At 40.2% G+C, this 22,152-nt stretch overlaps 1 protein-coding gene across 5 annotated transcripts in view; it reads right to left on the bottom strand.

Moving 5' to 3' along the window:
- Positions 1 to 22,152, bottom strand: part of BICDL1 (BICD family like cargo adaptor 1) — a 77,754-nt gene that overhangs the window by 27,468 nt on the left and 28,134 nt on the right. The window lies entirely within an intron of this gene.

The following is a 22,152-nucleotide window of genomic DNA, read 5'->3' on the forward strand; positions in this document are numbered from 1 at the left end:
ACTTTTGCTGCTCATTTCTCAAGGACGTTTTCTGCACCTCTTGATTCTCCGGGGAGTGCTGGCCGAGGGGCTCCTTTCCCACCCTAATCTGTTTATTCTCGAACATGGAAACCCAGCAAACATCAAGGACCACTCAGTGTGCCGGCACCTTCTCTCGCATATGCAGGAGAAAGATATGAGTCCTGTCATTCCCCTGAGGGTCTGGCCAGCTCAGCCCACAGAAGAGAGCCCTGAGCACTGCCCTGGGGAGGACAGCCACAGGACAGGGTAACTCACTGCCTCAGTGCTTCTGGGAGGCCAAATGGGGTCAATAAGCTTTATGGGTTCTCAGGGGAGATCACAGCGTGCAGAAATGGTGAGGGAAGGCTTTCAGAGGAGGCGGGTGGTAATAATCTTGAAATGGTAGGCGAGCTGTTCAACGAGGCTCTCACAATAATGGTCACACGTTCAATAGTTCCTTTTATCTTCAAGTGCTATGTAATCCATTGTCCATCTTTTTTTGGTCCCATAGATTCAACAAACATCCCCCTCTCCCTGCCCCCACACTAAAGAGCCACAAGAATCAATCCACAGTGCTAATTTTTAAACAATTACAAGACACACAGCAAAAGAAAAATCAAACCATCTTTTTTCTTCTTATTCTAAATTTAGTTTTAGACACTACCAGCTTATTTCCAAATCACTTAGAAACACAGTATTAGTCACTCCTACCTAAAAATAACATGAGCATTATTTACCCAGTGCTTACTATGTGCCAAGTACTGTGCTAAATGCTTTATCTCAATTGTCACAACCAAAGTGGGGCCTATCACCCTCACCCAAGGCAACAAACTCAGGGAGGTGAGGGAACTTGTCCCACATCTCAGTGAACGACAGCATCAGAATGGTCAATTTGGGGCTATCTTACTCTGAAATTAGGACTTCAATACTACCTTCTTATACAGTACCTTGAAGTAGTTTTTCCTGTTTCTATCACTCACTACTGAAACCAACTTTGTGAGTCCAATTTAGACTTTTTTCTTTCTTCTTTTTTTTAATACTAAGTAATTTTATTTATGATTCTTGAAATTTCTTTGAATAGAATTTAGGGCCCATAAAGAAAATTTCCTCTTATAAATGCTGCAGTTTGGTCACCTACATGAAATTCAGTTGACTATCAGAGTTTCAAATATGCTGGAGATTACAAAGCAATGGGTAATTCAGGCAGCTGCGACCTTATTCTGAGCATCACCACCTTGACATGAATCATGAGACAACCAAACCTAAGAGATGCACTTAGGGGGACTACAAATACAGCCCAGCTGTTATCAGAAAGGCTCCTGTAGACGGTCTCCTCTCAAAGCAACCTTCCTAGAAATAAAATTTGTCTCTTCCCTCCTGGAATCATGACACCAGAGTCTCAGCTCTTAACCACTATGTTATAATGACTCTTTAAAATGTCTGACTCCTCAGATGTGCCCAAGGGTATACCGTTGACACAGGCTTTTGACCTACAGCTCTCATTTGAATTTCCAACCGCCCGCCCAGAGAAGCAGGAATTGCTGGCCTCATTGTGCAGACAAGGAAGGAGGTGGAGGCCCAGAGGGAGGGGCACTGCCCGCGCCCTCCTGGTTCTGGGCTCGCCCACAACACCCTGGCCACCTCCAGCCAGGCGGCCAGTCACCCGTCTGTGATGGTGATGGAGAGGAACACATCGATCAGACATAAGCACCATCTTCAAGGAGCTAATGCACCTTCCAAAATATATTATTTCCTTCTTTTTCAGAGATGGAAACTGGCACAGATATTTTAGATCTAACAGAATGAGTATTAGCTGTTTCGTCTCATAAATGAAATAATGATGGCTAAAGTTTGTCCATAACTCTTATGTTCTAAATGCTTTCTAAATAAAGTATCAGAAAGATTATAAAGTCAATTTTACTTCTATAACGAACACAGCACACTGGTGCTTGTCAGTGCTGGGGCCGGGATTTGTACCCAGACCTGCAGCTCCTACCCTCACACTCTCAGCCCCAACACACAGCACTCCCTTTCTACTCTCCTTTGCTCCCTCTCAAAAAAGCTCACAAAATGAAAGTGACATCAGAGCAACAACCTTGAATTTATTCTAATTTAAGACAAAGGGTGAATTATTAAAAACCATTTGTAATTTACTACAGTTGAAAACTGCTGCATTAGGACATGAATTTAAAAATAATTAAATTTATTTTTCAATTTCTTATTTTTATTTATTTATATTTTTTGGCCACACCATGTGAGATCTTAGTTCCATGACCAGGCATCAAACCTGTGTTCCCTATAGTGGAAGCGCATAGTCTTAACCACTGGACTGCCAGGAAAGACCCTATTTTTCAATTTTCAATGTCTGTAACAGAACCCCATTGCAGAATATGGGTTTGTTTTCAAAGTACATTTTGTTGCTTTTTCCCCAATCTTACTGTGTGTATGTACATGTGTGTGTACAATTAAATTACTCATGATCATATTGCTTATACAGATTTTTCTTTTTTCACTTAGCATCAAAATATTTGATATCAAAAACAAACATCAGGTGTCAAAAACATTTCCACATTATTTACTACTGTGTGTGCATGCGCTATAAGCTGCTTCAGTAGCGTCCAATTCTTTGCAACCCTATGGACTGTAGCCTCCCAGGCTCCTCATGTCCACGGGTTGCCATGCTCTTCTCCAGGGGATCTTCCTGACCCAGGAAAACAACCTGTGTCTGTTGCATCTACTGCATTGGCAGGCGGATTCTTTACCACTAGCACCACCTGGGAAGCCCAATTATTTATTATTATACTTCTTAATCATCACTTTAAATGGCTGCATAATATTCCATCAAGAAGATAAGTTATGATTTCCTTTAGCACTCCCTTATTGTTAGGCATCTGGGATTTTCCCAGGTTTTGCACTTATAATGAATACATGTCACTGTGATGGTGGTAGTAGAGCTTTCCTACTAATAGAAGTAGAATGGAAAGCCTGAGTTTTCCAGTGGAATGCAAAAACTGAAAAAAGTAGATGATTATAGTTTAGAAGAGGAAATCTACACCAATTTGAAGCAAAAATGGGTTTATGATTAGCCTATGAGTAACTGGAAAATTCAATTAACCAAAAGTCTCTATTTTCTTATTTTCAAGGTCTTATTGTTCTTGATAAAACTTTCAAATTTGGTAATGGGTGCCATCAGTCTAATGAGAGCATATTATATGATAACCCTCCTTTTTACTGTCTTGGGTATTTATAGTACTAAAAGCAATAGCCATTTAATAGACAGTAAGTAAATGCAAAAATGTATGATGGTCTTTTGTTCTCACTAGGCTTCAGTGTGCCAATTCCTCCCAAAGCCTTCCAAAAATAAAACTCAGAAGTTAAGTTTGTTATGTATTTATATTTTACTTAATGTAAAAGATAGTTAAGATTTTTACCAATACCTTTCCAAAGGGAAGGTTTAATTTCTGGTAATATGTTGGGTTAGGTTACTTGGACTGACCTTCTTACTGAAAACAGCTAACAATACTGGATAAAATGGAAAAGACTTCTTAAAAGCATCAAAGAGCTGACAAGATAGTGATGGAGTCATAAGAATGCTTCACACAGGCACATTATTACAACCAACCAACGGAACACAAACAGTAACAAATAAACCTAACTACACCACTAATGAACAGCAAAACCACAAGTAAAGTGGGTGGAGAAGAAAATAACTTAGCTAAATGGCTTTGGAAAACAATCCTCTGACTCTGTACTATAAGGTTCAGGAAGAAAGAGCTACACAGAGCTACAGAACTGTAGGTCATAACTTGCTTCTCACAGATGTATGGGTTAGCAATTCTAACATTAATGTGTTTAATAGAATTGAACAAATAAGTAAATGTATCATGGATAATGAGAACCAGGTTCTCCTATGGAAAAACAAGTTACAAATAAGGAAAGAGGGAAGGCTAACATGAACCTTGTGGTACTGGATTAGAATTGAAGACATTAGAATGAATTTATGGTGTTTAACACACACACACACACACACACACACACACACATATATATGTAAGTGGAGAGATTGAGAAAATGATTATATGCATCTGTTTATGAATGAGGTAAATTTTTACACACTCATTCCCTAATTCTGTCTTCCACAAGGGCCCAAAAGTAATGACATCTTAGTGCACACATTGGTTTTTATACACTAATCTCTAAGAAATGAACCAAACAAAGCTCCTTGGAGAAATGGCTTGTTTCAGGGTCGGGGGAGGAAAAATACAAGATGAGCTTAGACCATCTTCGGATGCCAGAAAGAAAGGAAGTGCTCAAAAAATGAGACAGGTACACTGAATGGACATAGAACTCAACTTGAAGGAGCTCCCAATGGCTAAGGCTGGGACCATTTGATCAATAAAACAAATAATGACAGTGATGAATTAAAATGCATAGAATAAATATTCATGAGTCCACAATGATAAGTAAATAATTGGATAAATTAGTTAATGAGGGAAAAGAGGCAGCTCCTCCTTACAGAGAATTCCAACTAATAAATGTAGAAGGAAGGCTGAAAACAGAAAATCACCAGCAGGCAAGCCTCACAGCAGTAACCATTGCAGGCAAGAGCTAGAGGATGGACGCTAATAACTGGTGGCAAAAATTCGACAAGAAACAGGGTACTTATACAGTCTCAAAGTATCTCCCAGTAAGGCTTACTAATCACAAAGAAGAAATGAGTAACTTCACAGTGGAGAAGCCTGGCAGATACTACCTTAGAAGTTAATGTCATCAGTTAAAAAAAAAAATGTCAACATGACGTGTCCTCAATATGAACACTGAGAAGAACACAGCTGCACTTCTGTGCTACCTTGCAAAATGGCATAACCTAGTCATGACAAGACATTAGACAAACCCAAAATTGAGGGACTTTCTACAAAATAATCCATCATTACTCTTCAAAATACCAACTTCAGGAAAAACAAACCAAGACTGAAGAACTATCACAGATTGAAGGAGACAAAATAAACATGACAATTAAATACAACATGGGAGGTTGAACTGGATCCTGGGCCAAAAAAGGACAAAGGTGGGAAAGCTGGCAAAATCCCAGTAGGTATGTGGATTGCCTAATACTGCCTCATTGTTGGTTTCGATAACTACTATGGTTACACAAGATGTTAGCATTAGGAGAAACCAGAAGGGTATATGAGAATCTATTTTTTTTCCTAACTTCCCTGTAAGGCTAACATTGTTCAACAACAACAACAAAAAATACCTGATTGGTATTGCCCCTAGACACTTGGCAGGAGAAAACGAGTTATCTTTGAAGGATGGTAACATCATCCAAAATCAAATAATCTCCATAAATAATGTTATAATAAAAATAAGCAGATTATAGTAAAACAAAACAAAAATACACATGGAAACAAAGATTCATGAGCAAGAACTGGCATAAGCAACAACAGAAACAGATTCACAATGACTTCAGATCCTAGAATTATCAATAACAGATTATAAGACAACTGTGATTGTGTTTAGATAAATAAAAGGCATGATTAAAAATATCTCTATGGAACAGGAAAATATAAAATACAACCAACCAACCAGTCTGAAAATGGCACAAGATGTCTAGCAATAAAAAACAATCCTTTTAGTTCACATAGCGCCATGGACACATAATTCTAGCAGAACACACACTACATTTATTACAGCTATCCCTTTACATCTTTCTCCCTGACCACATTTTCAGCCTTCTAAGACTGGGGGTGATGGTGTCTAATTGATTTTTGTATTGCCAGTGGATAGTGCAATGCCTGGCATATGGTAAGTATTCAAAAAATGTCTGAAAGTATCTCTTTCATGGCTGTTAGAAATTGCCCTTGAGCAATTAAAAAAGAATCAAGTCTAAATGTATAGTAATATAGGTACCATGGGATGAAAAAAAAAAAAGTAAAATCTCCAAAGAACCAGAGTAGATACACACACCCCCAAATTAAAGTAAAAATGTTAACAAAGTTTATTCAGTGGCTGGATTTATGCTACAAATTAGGGATACAATAGTGAGGAAGACAGAAAGTGTTAGTCCCTCAGTCTAGGTTGTGTCTTACTCTTTGCAACCCATGGACTGTAGCCCATCAGGCTCCTCTGTTCATGGAATTCTCCAGGCAAGAATACTGGAGTGGGTAACCATTCTCTTCCTCCAGGGGAATCTTCCAGACTGAGGGATCAAACCTGGGTCTCCTGCATTGCAGGCAGATTCTTTACTGTCTAAGCCAGATCTGGTCTCTCAAAATCTCAGAGCAGGAACCCTACTAGAAAAAAGAAACCAGTTACTGAACTCCTTCATTGCACACCTGATGAAACTGAGAGCCAGAAGGAATCCATAAGGATCACATAACAAGTAACTGAAAGGTAAAACAAGTGAGATACCAGTTTAGGGAGAATGACTTTTGAAAGGATGGAAAAACAAATCACAAGAAATGAACTTAAATTTTAATAGCAAGGCAGGTGACAGAGAAAAGTTAAGAGAATGAGAAAACAAAACCAAACCTGATGCTGGTTAATACTCTTTAAAGAAAAACATTTTCTTTTCCTGGTCTCTCATCTTGGATTTCAACGAGTTTGAAGTATAATTTACTATTTCAACCTCTCTTCTGCTAGACTTTGAGTCCTAGTAGCCACAACATTATTTAGTACATCACTGGTTCTTAAAACATATTTGTACAATGAATGGTTTATATTTTATCAGAAAATCAGTTTTCCTATCAGGTTCTATTTTTCACTTTAGAATACAGAATATCCTCTCTAGACTACGCAAACCACTACTTTTTTGTTTGTTTGTCCAAAGCAAATACAGAAACAAATATCTAACAATTCTTTCAAGTGAAAAATTTAAGATTTTAACAAAATGAAGATAAATTTCATGTTGATCAAGCTTTTCTTTTTATTTTAGCTTAATGGGAATCTTAGTTTTCCTAAGCAACCCAAATATCATACCTGTTACAGGTAGATATTTGCCTGTCTAGTCATGCTGGGTTATTGGGTTCTTGCAAATTTATGGTGTTACATGATAATGGTGTGGCTATAGACATCTGCTGTACTATTTTGCTAATTAATGCTATCTTAGTGCAGGTATGTCATGCAGACAGATGAGACTCACTTTGTACTCAAGACTTCTGTAGAACAATGTTCACCACAGCATTGTTTGTAAAAGACTAGAGGCAACCAAAGTGTCCACCATTAGCAGACTGTATGTATCAGTGCAATCGAATACTATATAATCTACCTGCACTAGTGCAACAGGCAAGAATTCTACCAGTGAGTCACCCATGCATCCATTACTTGCCTTAATGTGCAAAGACTTCAACAATGTAACATATTTTAAAAAGCATATTTGATCCTATTTACATGAAATTATATGTATATGTTTATTGAGGTGCACACATGCATAGAAGAATGCCTGGAAGGCTGTTCATCAAAATACTATCAGAGATTACCTCTAGGGCATGATATTCCTAGCAATGTTTGCCTTGGAAAAGAATTTTTTGTAAAGTTGAAATATTCGACAGTAGTATGTATTATCGTTAATAATGAGGGAAAATAAAGTTATTTATTTAAAAATAGATAAACTCATAAAATATCAACCTAGGGACAAAGATGAAAGGAAAAAGGTGTATTATTAACATCAAATAAAGATCAGAAATTTTAGTAATAGTGAGGCTGGGGAGAGTGATACAATTATAACAAACCTCAGACAGCATAAGCTTAGAAAGACTGAGGGGGAAGAGTATTTTATTTTTTAAACTTCTAAAGTTTGAATATTTACAAAGCTTCATGTCCCTATGAAGTATACAAAAAATACAAGACACAATTTCCACCCTCAAGCAACTGAAGGAGAATGAGGTGAACGCTCACGAAGAAAGCCAATACAAGGTACAGAATACTGGCACGCGCTGACAGGTGGTATGAGAAATGCACAAACAGCTCAAGACAAAATATGGTAGACGTCTTAAGGAAGACATCTTAAGGAAGGCAAAGCATACAGTTGAGTGATCTGGAGAAAACTATACAGCCACTGTACCCCAGTTTCTTCATCTGAAAAATGGTTGAGTAGAAGATCTACCTTAGCATTAAGATGAAATAATGTTAGGGAACCATGGACCGAAACCTTCTGCCCTGACCAGGGATGAAAACAACCACTTGCACAAGTTGTCTCTCATGAGAAGGTTCCAGTAAGGAACAAGGAAATGACAAGCTGTTGCCAACCGGAAAAATTTGGGAGGGGCCGAAAAGAGGGAGGAGATGCTGGGCCATACATAGTATGTCCCGCCAACCTCCCGGAAACTCTCTGCTGGAATCTGTCTTCACCGGGAGAGTTGCATGCCACCTGGAAAAGCCCTGAGTCAGACCATATATGGACACAAGCAAGGTGATGGGGCAGGGACAACCCAGAAATGAACCCGTCCTCTGTAACACCCAAGACTGCCAACCAAGAGGCAGAGCAGTCCTCCTGGGTTCCCTGACCTTGCTGCTCTCCACTCAAGGGGCCCCTTTTCAACAGTGTCTTGCTTCATCAGCAAGTGTGTCTCCTTGGACAATTCATTTCCAAGTGTTAGACAAAGCCCCTCTTGGGGCCTGGAAGGCATCCCTCTCTAGTCAAGTAATGTAGATAAAATGTTTAGTGCAGACTAAATATGTAATAAGTTATTGCTATTACTCTTATTTAAGATTAAGTGAAAACTCCAAATAGAATACTGACATTTGCTCAAAGGAAAGCATGCAATTTCAAAGTTGAAACCTCAGAGACTACCTGGTCCTAACCCCTAATTTGGTGGTTGATGAAACGGAGGCCTGGGTCAACAGAGTGAGGCCTTTGATGTGACCTGAGTGAACCAAAGTAAGGTCTTGCCTAAGACCACACATGACTACCGTTTTTAGTTTCTTTCCATTTCAATACCATTTTTTTCTCCTTTTAGACAATAACGAAGAGTCACTATTAGATGCTTTTCAAAGATGCCAAAAACTCATCCTCTAGAATGAAGAAAGTCTGATGCCACCACCAGTGTGTATTACTCATGAGAGGGAATGCCTGCTTACATGAGACATGTGGAAAGCTGCTCCTTGACATTTAGAAGGTGCACACCCACTAGATAGGGGCCATGTCTAATTCTGTTTGAATGAACTTTAAAGTTAGAGCACAATAACAGTTTTATTGTCATCCTTTTAATCACTATCAAAACATAATCCCTCAGTATCAAAGGCCAGCAACTCTGGCAGTACAGGCTTTTAATTGAAAAAGAGAAAAGGACAAACATTAGTCTGCTTTTGTTTCTGGAGGAGGGCCTTTACTCCATGTCAGATCCCTACTGCTCATTAAGTAAAAAATATTTCAGAAGTCAGAGAAAAGGATTTTACATTTTTAAATGTCCTACAAGGACCCATACCATAAAATAGGTCCTGGATATTGCCAATACACTGTACTCACAATCAGAGCTTTTGATTCACGTAGAGCTTTTTTTTTGTTTTTTAATCCTTTTTTCCAAACCAAAATGACACAATCCTCTGTGTTCACTTGATGGCCTGGTGCTTTGCACTAACTCCAACATGGATGAAACACTTGCTTTATATGCTTTTAATTGAAGATAGAGATGAATAAGACTCAACTCTTGTGGAAAAACTGTCTTCCAAATTCAGGCTCTAAAAAGAACAGTTTTTCTTCTCTACCAATTACAGGATTGTGCAACCTCAAGCAAAACTTCGCAACGCTTTGTGCCTCAGTTTCCTCACTTGTAAAATTAGGATAAAGTGTAGCTCTCCTAATTGGTGGTCATTTCCCACCAACATAAAAACAAAATTGTCAGGTTTAAATGTAAAAGAGGGCAGGTCTCAACAGCCTAAGAAAATGTGGCAGAGACTGATGGCGAGGACAGCCCGAATTGAGGCCGAGCTGCAGAGAATCTAGGCGCTCTCTTTTACCCATGGATGTGGTGTGGTGATCACAGAGAAACCTCAAAGGTCTCAGGGGTAAAGGGGAGAGGACACGGACCTGAAGCTAAGCTAAAAGAATTACTACCCAGCTAAACTGAGGAACTGCACTGTCTGCAAGGACATGTCTAACCTAGACAGGCTTCCCTGTTCCCTCAGGGCTGAAAACGCCATAAGGGCTGCAGAGTTCCCAGAATCTGAAATGTTTATGCTTTCAAAAGATTACATGGAGGTACTTGGAAGAGAAACTGAGAACCTTTTCATGATAAACAGGAAGGCTGAGGGGGAAGACAGATACTTTGAATGACATTCTACTTAACAAATTTTAATTTAGGTCAGTGATGGGAATGGGCTGGGCTAAGTAAACACTAGGAGTCCTTCACAGAGGACCAGCGGTATCCCAGGGACACATTCAGGATTCCCTCAGAAAATAACTGTCATGGCTAATCCTAATTAAGAGAGAAAATGCTAGTATTTTTAATGCTTTTTATTTCTTTTGGTCATATGGCCCACCAGAGGATTCATCTAGACCTTAAGAAAGGTTGGAATGTTCCAATGTTAACTGTTTGGACCTGGAGAAGGATTAAGGAAAATCTGCTCTCCTAATTGGTGGTCACTTCCTTCACTTCCCACCAACATAAAAACAAAATTATCAGTCTTCCCTGGTGGCTCAGTGGTGAAGAATCGCCTGCCAATGCAGGAGACATGGGTTCGATCCCGGGGCCGGAAAGATCCCCATGCCGCAGAGCAACTAAGCCTGTGCACAACTACTTGTAGTCCGCCTGCCTGCAGCCCGTGCTCCACAACAAGAGAAGCCATCGCAATGAGAAGCTCAAGCACTGCAACTAGAGAATAGCCCCCGCTCTCTGCAACTAAAGAAAGCCCGCACAGAAATGAAGATCCAACACAGACAAGAAATAAAATTATTTTTTAAATTATCCATCAAACTATGTCCTTTCCTTTTTTTTTCTGTACATGCCTCTATGGTTCTGCTTATGGCATGCTCCCTTTTTGGAACATCTTTCCCTGAAAATTTTCACCTGATAAATTCTTAACCTTAATGACCCAGTTCAAAGGTGACCTTATATCACTTTCATAATCTCCTAGGTTAAAATGATTACATTATTTGCAGTCCTGTAATAATGCTCTTTTGAGTATTACATACTCTTTTCTGTTTGCTTACTACATAGTCTGTTTATTTGTTTACATGTGTGTTTTCTTTCTTACACTGTGAAGGACTTAAGGACAGGAATTGTATCTCATATTCATCTTTGCCTACAAACATACACAGCACATACTAGGTACTCAAGTGTTTACTGTATGAGATAAAATCTGAATACCTTAAGTGTGTACTTTTTGAGATGGTCAAGCTAAGGTTGGAGGAAATAGAAGTGGGATTAAGATAAATCCCAGAAGTGTCCCTTTAGCAAATTCCCAGCAGGATCAGCAGGTAATTAATGAGATAATTCCCTTTGATTTAAATAGTCCATGCTCAGGAAAGGGCACTCTTTCCCCCATAGGTCATCACCACGACTCAGGCGGATTTACTTCCACTTGGATGTAAATTACCCGTGACTGATCTGAGGATTTGCTGGTTGGTGCTTCTACCTATGCCTTCAGTCTGCCTGTGTGTGTGGAATCTAATACTCAGAACCCACAACTTCTTCCCCTGTGCCTTCTATAGACCTCACAAAAGCCCTTTCTTTTATAAAGTTATTACTGATTGAAGGAAACAGGTTCAAATTAAGTCCTTTTCGGAACTTGTCATTAAGTAGGCACTCCCAAGAGAACATGTGGGTGCTTCCCAGGCAGCACAGAGGTAAAGAACCCGCCTGCCAGTGCAGGAGACACAGGAGAAGCGGGTTCAGACACAACTAAGCACACGCACACTCGGGCTTTATATTAAAACTGAGGGGAAGCTCCTGTTCTGTTAGTTTGCACTGAATGCAACAAACTAAATCTGAAGAGAAGGAAGACAGTGAGCACTTACTAAGCGCTTTCCAGGTCCAAGCAACGCTCCAGGTAATATACGTTATTTCATTCTATCTTAACAGTGCTACGGGATATGTCCTGTTAACCCATTTTACAGAATGAAGAAAGTGAAGCTAAATGAGATTACGTTACACAGTTTGTCACTTAATTAGTAAATGACAGAGCTAGTATTCAAATGCAAGTCTGATGTGAAAGTTAATAAAAATGTCACTCTACAGCCACACCCACAGGAACAGATCCCTCGGACCGAGCTGGGGTCAGGTTTCTGAGACCTCCTGTGGGCACTTCTACCTGAATGCTTTCAGACCGCGTGTGTAATTTACCTCCAGCCCTGACCTCTTCCCTGACTTCAGGCTCCTCGAGCTAACTGCCTACTCCACATGTCCAGCTAGATCACTGATTGCATCTCAAACTCAACGGGCATGAAAACTGAACCCCCAATTCTAGGGCCTCCACCAAACATTCTTCTCCTGCGTCTCCCCTTTCTCAGCAGATGGCAACTCCATTCTTAGGAGTTTTAGCCCCACACAAAGGAATTAGCCCACACTCCTTTTTTTCACTTCTACCCACATTCAATCCATGTACAAATCCTGTGGGCTGTACCTCTTAAGTTTACCTCAGAGGGTTGTTATGAGCATGAATGAGTTGATGTTTTTTAAAGCACTGTTAGAACACTGCTTGGCATAAGCATCATGAGTACTTCTGGAGCAAAAGAAATACCCAGCATCCTACCGTTACTCTTTGTCCCCACTCTACCACCCTAGGCTTGGCCAGCATCATCGCCCACCTGGACTACTGAAAGCAGGAAGTCATCACCTAAGCGGTCTCCCTGCTTCCAGCCTTGTCCTCCTAGAGCCTACTCTCCAAGCAGCAATCTTTTAAAAACCCAAGTCATATTATGTCACTGCTGAAAAGCATCTAGAAGTTTTCCATCTTACTCAGAATAAAATGTAACAAAGTCCTTATCATGGCTTGTAAGACTCTACCCTCTTCACGGATCACATCCTTGTTGTAGTGAAGGGGCTTATGTAACTCCATGAAGTTACGAGTCATGCTCTGCAGGGCCACCCAAGACGGATGGGTCATAGTGAAGAGTTCTGACAAAATGTGGTCCACTGGAGGAGGGAATGGCTACCCACTCGAGTATTCTTGCCACAAGAACCCCATGAACAGTATGAAAAAGCAAAAAGATATGACACCGGAAAATGAGCCCCCCAGGTCAGAAGGTGTCCCATATGCTACTAGGGAAGAGGGGAGGGCAATTAGTAATTGCACCAGTAAGAATGAAGAGGCTGGGCCAAAGCAGGAACTTCTTGAGGTTCAGCTGTGGATGTGTCTGGTGGTGAAAGTAAAGGTCAATGCTGTAAAAAACAATATTGTATAGGAACCTGGAATGTTGGGTCTACAAATTAAGGTAAATTGGATGTGGTCAAGCAGGAGATGGCAACGGTGAAGACTGTCACCTTATGAATTACTGAACTAAAATGGATGGGAATGGGCAAATTTAATTCCAATGACCATTATAACTACTACTGTGGGCAAGAACCTTTTAGAAGGAATGGCGTAGCCCTCATAGTCAACAAAAGAGGATAAAATGCAGTACTTGGGTACAATCTCAAAAACAATAGAATGATCTCAGTTCATTTCCAAGGCAAACCATTCAACATCACAGCACTCCAAGTCTATGCCCCAATCACTAATGACGAAGAAGCTGAATGGTTCTATGAAGACCTAAAACACCTTCCAGAACAGCAAAAAAAAAAAAAAAAGAAAGATGCCCTTTTCACATACAGGACTGGTGCAAAAATAGGAAGTCAAGAGATACCTGGAGTAACAGGCAAGTTTGGTCTTAAGAGTACAAAATGAAGCAGAACAAAGGCTAACAGAGTTTTGCTAAGAGAACACACTGGTCACAGCAAACACCCTCTTCTGACAACAGAAGACACAACTTTACACATGGACATCACCTAATGGTCAATACTGAAATCAGGCTGATTATCCTCTTTGCAGCCGAAGATGGAGAAGCTCTAGACGATCAGCAAAACAAGACCGGGAGCTGACTGTGGCCCAGATTATGAACTCCTTGTTGACAATTTCAGGCTTAAACTGAAGAAAGTAGCGACAACCACAAAGCCATTTAGATATGACCTAAATCAAATCCCTTACAATTATACAGTGGAAATGAGAAATAGATTTAAGGGACTAGATCTGATAGACAGAGTGCCTGATGAAATATGGACGGCAGTTCGTGACACTGTACAGGAGACAGGGATCAAGACTATCCCCAAGAAAAAGAAATGCAAAAAAGCAAAACAGCTGTCTGAGGAGGCCTTACAAACAGCTGTGAAAAGAAGAGAAGCGAAAAGTAAAGGAGAAAAGGAAAGATATACCCATTTGAATGCAGAGTTCCAAAGAATAGCAAGGAGAGACAAGAAAGCCTTCCTCAGTGATCCATACAAAGAAACAGAGGAAAACAATAGAATGTAGATCTCTTCAAGAAAATTAAGAGATACCAAGGGAACATTTCATGCAAAGATGGGCTCAATAAAGGACAGAAATAATATGGACCTAACAGAAGCAGAAGATATTAAGAAGAGGTGGCAAGAATACACAGAAGAACTATACAAAAAAGATCATGACCCAGATAATCACTCACTCAGAGCCAGACATCCTGGAATGTGAAGCCAAGTGGGCCTTAGGAAGCATCACTATGAACAAAGCTAGTGAAGATGATGGAATTCCAGTTGAGTTATTTCAAATCCTAAAAGATGATGCTATGAAAGTGCTACACTCAATATGCCAGCAAATTTGGAAAACTCAGCAATGGCCACAGGACTGGAAAAGGTCAGTTTTCATTCCAATTCCTAAGAAAGGCAATGCCAAAGAATGCTCAAATTACTGCACAATTGTACTCATCTCACATGTTAGTAAAGTAATGCTCAAAATTCTCCAAGCCAGGCTTCAACAGTACGTGAACTGTGAACTTCCAGATGTTCAAGCTGGTTTTAGGTAAGGCAGAGGAACCAAAGATCAAATTGCCAACATCCGCTGGATCATCGAAAAAGCAAGAGAGTTCCAGAAAAACCTCTATTTCTGCTTTAGTAATTGTGCCAAAGCCTTTGACTGTGTGGATCACAATAAACTGTGGAAAATTCTGAAAGAGATGGGAATACCAGACCACCTGACCTGCCTCTTGAGAAATCCTATTTAGGTCAGGAAGCAACAGTTAGAACTGTTAGACAACAGTTAGCAACAGTTAGAACAGTTAGCAACAGTTAGAACTGTTCTAATGGAACCATAGAACAACAGACTGGTTCCAAATAGGAAAAGGAGTACATCAAGGTTGCATATTGTCACCCTGCGTATTTAACTTACATTCAGAGTACATCATGAGAAACGCTGGGCTGGAAGAAGCACAAGCTGGAATCAAGATTGCTGGAGAAATATCAATAACCTCAGATATACAGATGACACCACCCTTATGGCAGAAAGTGAAGAAGAACTAAAGAGCCTCTTGATGAAAGTGAAAGAGAGTGAAAAAGTTGGCTTAAAGCTCAACATTCAGAAAACTAAGATCATGGCATCCGGCCCCATCACTTCATGGCAAATAGATGGGGAAACAGTGGAAACAGTGGCTGACTTTATTTTTCTGGGCTCCAAAATCACTGCAGATGGTGATTGCAGCCATGAAATTAAAAGGCGCTTACTCCTTGGCAGGAAAGTTATGACCAACCTAGACAGCATATTGAAAAGCAGAGACATTACTTTGCCAACAAAGATCAGTCAAGTCAAGGCTATGGTTTTTCCAGTAGTCATGTATGGATGTGAGAGTTGAACTCTAAAGATAGCTGAGCACTGAAGAATTGATGCTTTTGAACTGTGGTGTTGGAGAAGACTTGGGAGTCCCTTGGACTGCAAGGAGATCCAACCAGTCCATCCTAAAGGTGATCAGTCCTGAGTGTTCATTGGAAGGACTGAGGTTGAAGCTGAAACTCCAATGCTTTGGCCACCTGATGCAAAGAGCTGACTCATTGGAAAAGACCCTGATGCTGGGAAAGATTGATGGCGGGAGAAGAAGGGGACGACAGAGGATGAGATGGTTGGATGGCATCACCAACTCAATGGACATGAGTTTGGGTAAACTCTGGGAGTTGGTGATGGACAGGGAGACCTGGTGTGCTGCAGTTCATGGGGTCGCAAAGAGTCGGACATGACTGAGAGACTGAACTGAACTGAACTAATCTGTGTGGGAGATGCTCTGTTACAGCACCCAGGAAAAGTGCTCTTGAGTTACCGTGTAGGGTGTTTCCTATCATTTGTCATTACAGACAATGCTGCAAAGTATATCCTTGACTTGCTTGAGAAATTCACAGAAATGGAACTACCCAGTCAAGGATGTTTACAATTTAAATACAGTTGTCACTATAATTATCCTCCAGACAGGTTTCATCAATTTATGCCCTACCCCTTGTCCTGTCTGAGTTTCCTTATACCCTCAGAAATACAGTTAGTCAGATTAATTTTTTTTAGCCTTTCTAACCTGGTAGGTGAAAAATAGTATTAATTTGCATTTCTCCTCTTAGGAATGAGCTTGAGTATCTTTGCTTGTATAAATTCAGGTGTTCTTCCTCTGCTACAAACTAACTGTTCACATCTCTTGCTCATTTTTCTATTGGATTGGTTGTTAGTTTCTTTGAAATTGATTTGTTGGCGCTTTACTTACATCAAATCTATCAACCTTTGCTCTGTCATATGTGGAACCAATACTTTCTGTCAGTCCTCACTTATCTCTTCACGTAATCTATACCTTGTTTTTCAACTTAATTGTAATTTAATTGACAGGTAACATTGTGTAAATTTAAGGTAAACAGCATGTTGATTTGATATCCTTATATAAAGCAAAATGACTACCACCTTAACACTAACTAACACCTCCATGCAGGATGCAGGGAAAGACTGAAGGCAAAAGGAGAAAGGAGCAGCAGAGGATGAGGTGGTTACATAGCATCATCATCTCAATGGACATGAATTTGAGCAAACTCTGGGAGATACAGTAGAGGTGACAAATAGGTTCCAGGGATTAGACCTGGTAAAGTGCCTGAAGAACTATGGACAGAGGTTTGTAACACTCTATAGGAGGCAGTGACCAAAACCATTTCCAAGAAAAAGAAATGCAAGAAGGCAAAATGGTTGTTTGAGGAGGCTTTACAAATAGCTGCAGAAAGGAGAGAAGTGAAAGGCAAGGGAGAAGGGGAAAGATATACCTATCTGAATGCAGAGTTAAGGAGAACAGCAAGGAGAGATAAGAAGGCCTTCCTCAATGAACAATGCAAAGAAATAGAGGAAAACATAGAATGACAAAGACTAGAGATCACTTTAATAAAACTGGAGACCTCAAGGGAACATTTCACACAAGGATGAACACGCTAAAGGAAAAACAGTAAGGACCAAACAGAAGCAGAAGAGAGTAAGAAGAGGAGGCAAGAATACACAGATGAACTTTACAAAAATGGTCTTAATGACTGGGATAACCATGATGGTGGGGTCACTCACTTAGAGCCAGACATCCTGGAGAATGAAGCCAAGTGGGCCTTAGGAAGCATCACTACGAAGAAAGCTAGTGGAGGTGATGGAATTCCAGATGAGCTATTTAAAATCCTAAAAGATGATGCTGTTAAAGTGCTGCATTCAATATGTCAGCAAATTTGGAAAACTCAGAAGTGGCCACAGGACTGGAAAAGGTCAGTGTTCATTCCAATCCCCCAAAAAGGCAATGCCAAAGAATGTTCAAACTACCATACAACTGCACTCGTTTCACATGATAGTAAGGTTATGCTCAAAATCCTTTAAGCTAGGCTTCAGCAGTACATGAGCCAGAACTTCCAGATGTTCAAGCTGGGTTTAGAAAAGGCAGAGGAACCAGAGATCCAATTGCCAATATTCATTGGAAAGGAAGAGAATTCCAGGAAAACATCTACTGCTTCATTGATTATGCTAAAGCCTCTGACTGTGTGGATCACAACAAACTGTGGAAAATTCTCAAAGAGATGGGAATATCTGTCTTCTGAGAAACCAATATGTGGATCAAGAAGCAATAGTTAGAACCTAACATGAATCAACTGACTGGTTCAAAATTGGGAAAGGAGTACCTCAAGGCTGTACACCTAACTTCCATGCAGAGTACATCATGTGAAACACTGGGCTGGATGAATCACAAGCTGGAATCAAGGCTACTGGGAAAAGTATCAATGACCTCATATATGCATATAATACCATCCTAATGGCAGGAAGTGAAGAGGAACTCAAGAGATTCTTGATGAGGGCTAATGAGGAGAGTGAAAAGCTAGCTTAAAACTCAACATTCAAAAAACTAAGATCATGGTATCCAGTCCGATCACTTCATGGCAAATAGATGAGGAAAAAGTGAAAACAGTGACAGACTTTATTTTCTTGGGCTCCAAAATCACTGTGAACAATGACTGCGGCCATGAAATTAAAACACACTTGCTCCTTGGAAGGAAAGCTATCACAAACCTAGACAGTGTATTTAAAAAGCAGAGACATCACTTTGCCGATAAAGGTCTGTATAGTCAAAGCTACAGATTTTCCCGTCATCATGTACAGATGTGAGTTGGACCATAAAGAAGGCTGAGTGCCAAAGAATTGATACTTTTGAATTGCGGTGCTGGAGAAGACTCTTGAGAGTCCCTTGGACAATAAGAAGATCAAACCAGTCAACTGTAAAGGAAATCAACCCTGAATATTCAATGGAAGGACTGATGCTGAAGCTGAAGCGCCAATACTTTGGCCACCTGATGCGAAGAGCAGAGTCACTGGAATAGACCCTGATGCTGGGAAACAGTGAGGGCAGGAGGAGGAGGGGCAGCAGAGGAGATGATAAGAGAGCATCACTGACTCAATGGACATGAAGGTGAGCAAACCCTGGGGAGAGAGTGAAGGATGGAGTGCCCATCATGCTACAGTCCATGAGGTCACAAAGAGCTGGACATGACTGAGGGACTAAACACAGCAATAACAATGTAAGACTCTACGAGATTCCTTTCCCCACCTGCCCTCTGCTCTTTCATCCCCCATATTACAGGATGAGTTGTTTTCAGCAGGAAAATATTAAGAATTTTATTTTAAATCTTTCATTTGAGTAAAATTGATGGAAGACGAGTCAAGTCTATTTTACCCTTCTACCTAATTACCTACCAGTAGTAACAAACTATCAATAGTCACAAAAATATTTACAAATGAGATATAAAAGCCTTCTCCCTCAGATTCAAGTTATCGGTTATGCCCATTTTGCAAAAACTATTCAAATGGAATTCAAGCATAACTACATTCCCTTATTAGAAAAAAATCCACAGCAAAACTTTAAAAACAAAAATATATCTGTTCAGTTCAGTTCAGTTGCTCAGTCGTGTCTGACTCTTTGCGACCCCATGAACTGCAGCACGCCAGGCCTCCCTGTCCATCACCAACGCCCGGAGTTCACCCAAACTCATGTCCATTGAGTTGGTGATGCCACCCAACCATCTCATCCTCTGTCGTCCCCTTCTTCTCCCGCCATCAATCTTTCCCAGCATCAGGGTCTTTTCCAATGAGTCAGCTCTTTGCATCAGGTGGCCAAAGTATTGGAGTTTCAGCTTCAACCTCAGTCCTTCCAATGAACACTCAGGACTGATCACCTTTAGGATGGACTGGTTGGATCTCCTTGCAGTCCAAGGGACTCCCAAGTCTTCTCCAACACCACAGTTCAAAAGCATCAATTCTTCAGTGCTCAGCTATCTTTAGAGTTCAACTCTCACATCCATACATGACTACTGGAAAAACCATAGCCTTGACTTGACTGATCTTTGTTGGCAAAGTAATGTCTCTGCTTTTCAATATGCTGTCTAGGTTGGTCATAACTTTCCTGCCAAGGAGTAAGCGCCTTTTAATTTCATGGCTGCAATCACCATCTGCAGTGATTTTGGAGCCCAGAAAAATAAAGTCAGCCACTGTTTCCCCATCTATTTGCCATGAAGTGATGGGGCCAGATGCCATGATCTTAGTTTTCTGAATGTTGAGCTTTAAGCCAACTTTTTCACTCTCCTCTTTCACTTTCATCAAGAGGCTCTTTAGTTCTTCTTCACTTTCTGCCATAAGGGTGGTGTCATCTGTATATCTGAGGTTATTGATATTTCTCCCGCAATCTTGATTCCAGCTTATGCTTCTTCCAGCCCAGCGTTTCTCATGATGTACTCTGCATATAAGTTAAATAAGCAGGGTGACAATATACAACCTTGACGTACTCCTTTTCCTATTTGGAAAAAATATCTCTGACTAAATGTCAAACACAGAAACGGGGAAGAGCAGGGTTTAGACTTTGGAGACAGAAGCTAAGTGGTCAGGTAATCTCCCACTGGACATTCCACCAGTAAATCTGGACATTTGTTGATGAAAATACTTCTCACATCTTGCCTCACTAAGATTATATATCATCTGATGGTTGCCATGGAAATAGCAGTAATGCTAACAGGGATTAGCCCCATAGGGTTTTATCACTGGGTACAGAATTATTTTCTGTGAAGTCACTGGGGAAGCAATACAGATACTATGTGGGGATAAGAAACTGGTGAAATTTAAGTAGTGAAGCCCAAACCCTTCTTCCAAGTTAGAGCCAATCCATTCCCTACCCGGATAATACCTACAGCTTTATCACCTAAGTTCTGAGCCTCTTTAGATCCTACATTCTCCACAGAGTCTTTCCTAATAAACCTCAGCTTTCAACTCTCAGTTCTATCTCTTGATTCACATTTTTTAATAGCCTACATGCCATAATTTACTTATCTAATGACAGTGTTTTGCCTGGTTTCCCAGATGCAAACTGAATCAACAGTTCCTGAGTGCGTGCCCTCCACCAGGCAAGGTACTGTCACGTGAATGATTCCCTTAAGTCCTCATAATCATACCTGTTAGGCATGTATCATTAACCCACTATTTAGATGAGGAAACCAAATTCTGCAGAGGTTAAGTGATTTCCCCAGTACAAGTTTATTTCCTCAGAACAATCATTACCGTTTGACTATTGGCTGCTCAAGGAAAGGGAGGCTTGCCTCTTGGCACCTCTCCAGGACTCAGCAAGGGCTTGGCCCACAACAGGCAATCAGTTGGCCAAAAGTGACTTAAAGAAAATCAACAGAGAAAAAAATGAATAAAAAGGACTACCCTGGATATAAACAAGTGGGGAGGCAGACATTGCTGGGGCTTTTGTTTGTTTTGTTGTTTTAACAAATCAAACATACTGAAAGATTTCTAACAATGTCCATTTACTACTTTGAAAAAAATAAAAGATCTTATATAAAGCTATATTCTATGAACACACTGTTTGGTCTTGATCAGTTGCGAGGTATATTGCAAGACATTTGTTATTACTAATAGTGTAATGAAGTTAATATTTCACGTCTTCAAAAAAATTTCAATAGTAGCAAATTCAAAATGTTCATTCACTATATTTTCATGACTAGAAGAAAAAAGGTATTATAGTTAGAGCTTGTCCTCTGGACAAATTAAACATGTGTCTTGATAGAAAAAAGGTTAAGAACCAAAGAGCCCTGGGACAGGGATTGGCTGTCACTGGACTCCTTTCCTAACTGGATGAACATAAGCAATTCAAGTAAGCAATCTGGCCTCTGTCTCCTCAGGCCTTCCAACACATGGGACAAACTAACTCTACCCAAGGCCAAACCATCCTTCAGGGACAATTAGATATTACTTTGTGTTCTGAGTTGGCATCTGGTCTATTTTCTTGTTTCTCCAAGATGGTGAGAGAGCAAGAGGAGCTTACTGCTTCTGGAAACTGCCGAGGGTGTTGGCTTCATGAAAATGGAACCCGTAAGCCTTAAAGTTGACTCAGTTGTCTTCTGAGAAAAACAGAAGGTCAGAGGATGAGCCTCTTTCAAAAACTTCAGATTAGAAATTTATTATGGAAAGTTTGCTGCAAAAATGTCTATGATTTTAAACTAAGTAAGTTGTTCCAAGTGAATGTCCATTTCTCAGGAAGAGTTAAGAGATCAAAAGCATATCTCACTTTCTCAGCCGTTAAATACATAATAGAAACCCATTTCCTAGTTCTCCAATGTGTTGGAAAATCAATTAGTTAATGTCTGCTAAAGCTCTCAGGTACAAGGTGCAATCTCATGGCTA

The sequence above is a fragment of the Cervus elaphus genome, chromosome 5 (genome assembly GCF_910594005.1).
Source record: "Cervus elaphus chromosome 5, mCerEla1.1, whole genome shotgun sequence".
Taxonomy (NCBI): Eukaryota; Metazoa; Chordata; class Mammalia; order Artiodactyla; family Cervidae; genus Cervus; species Cervus elaphus.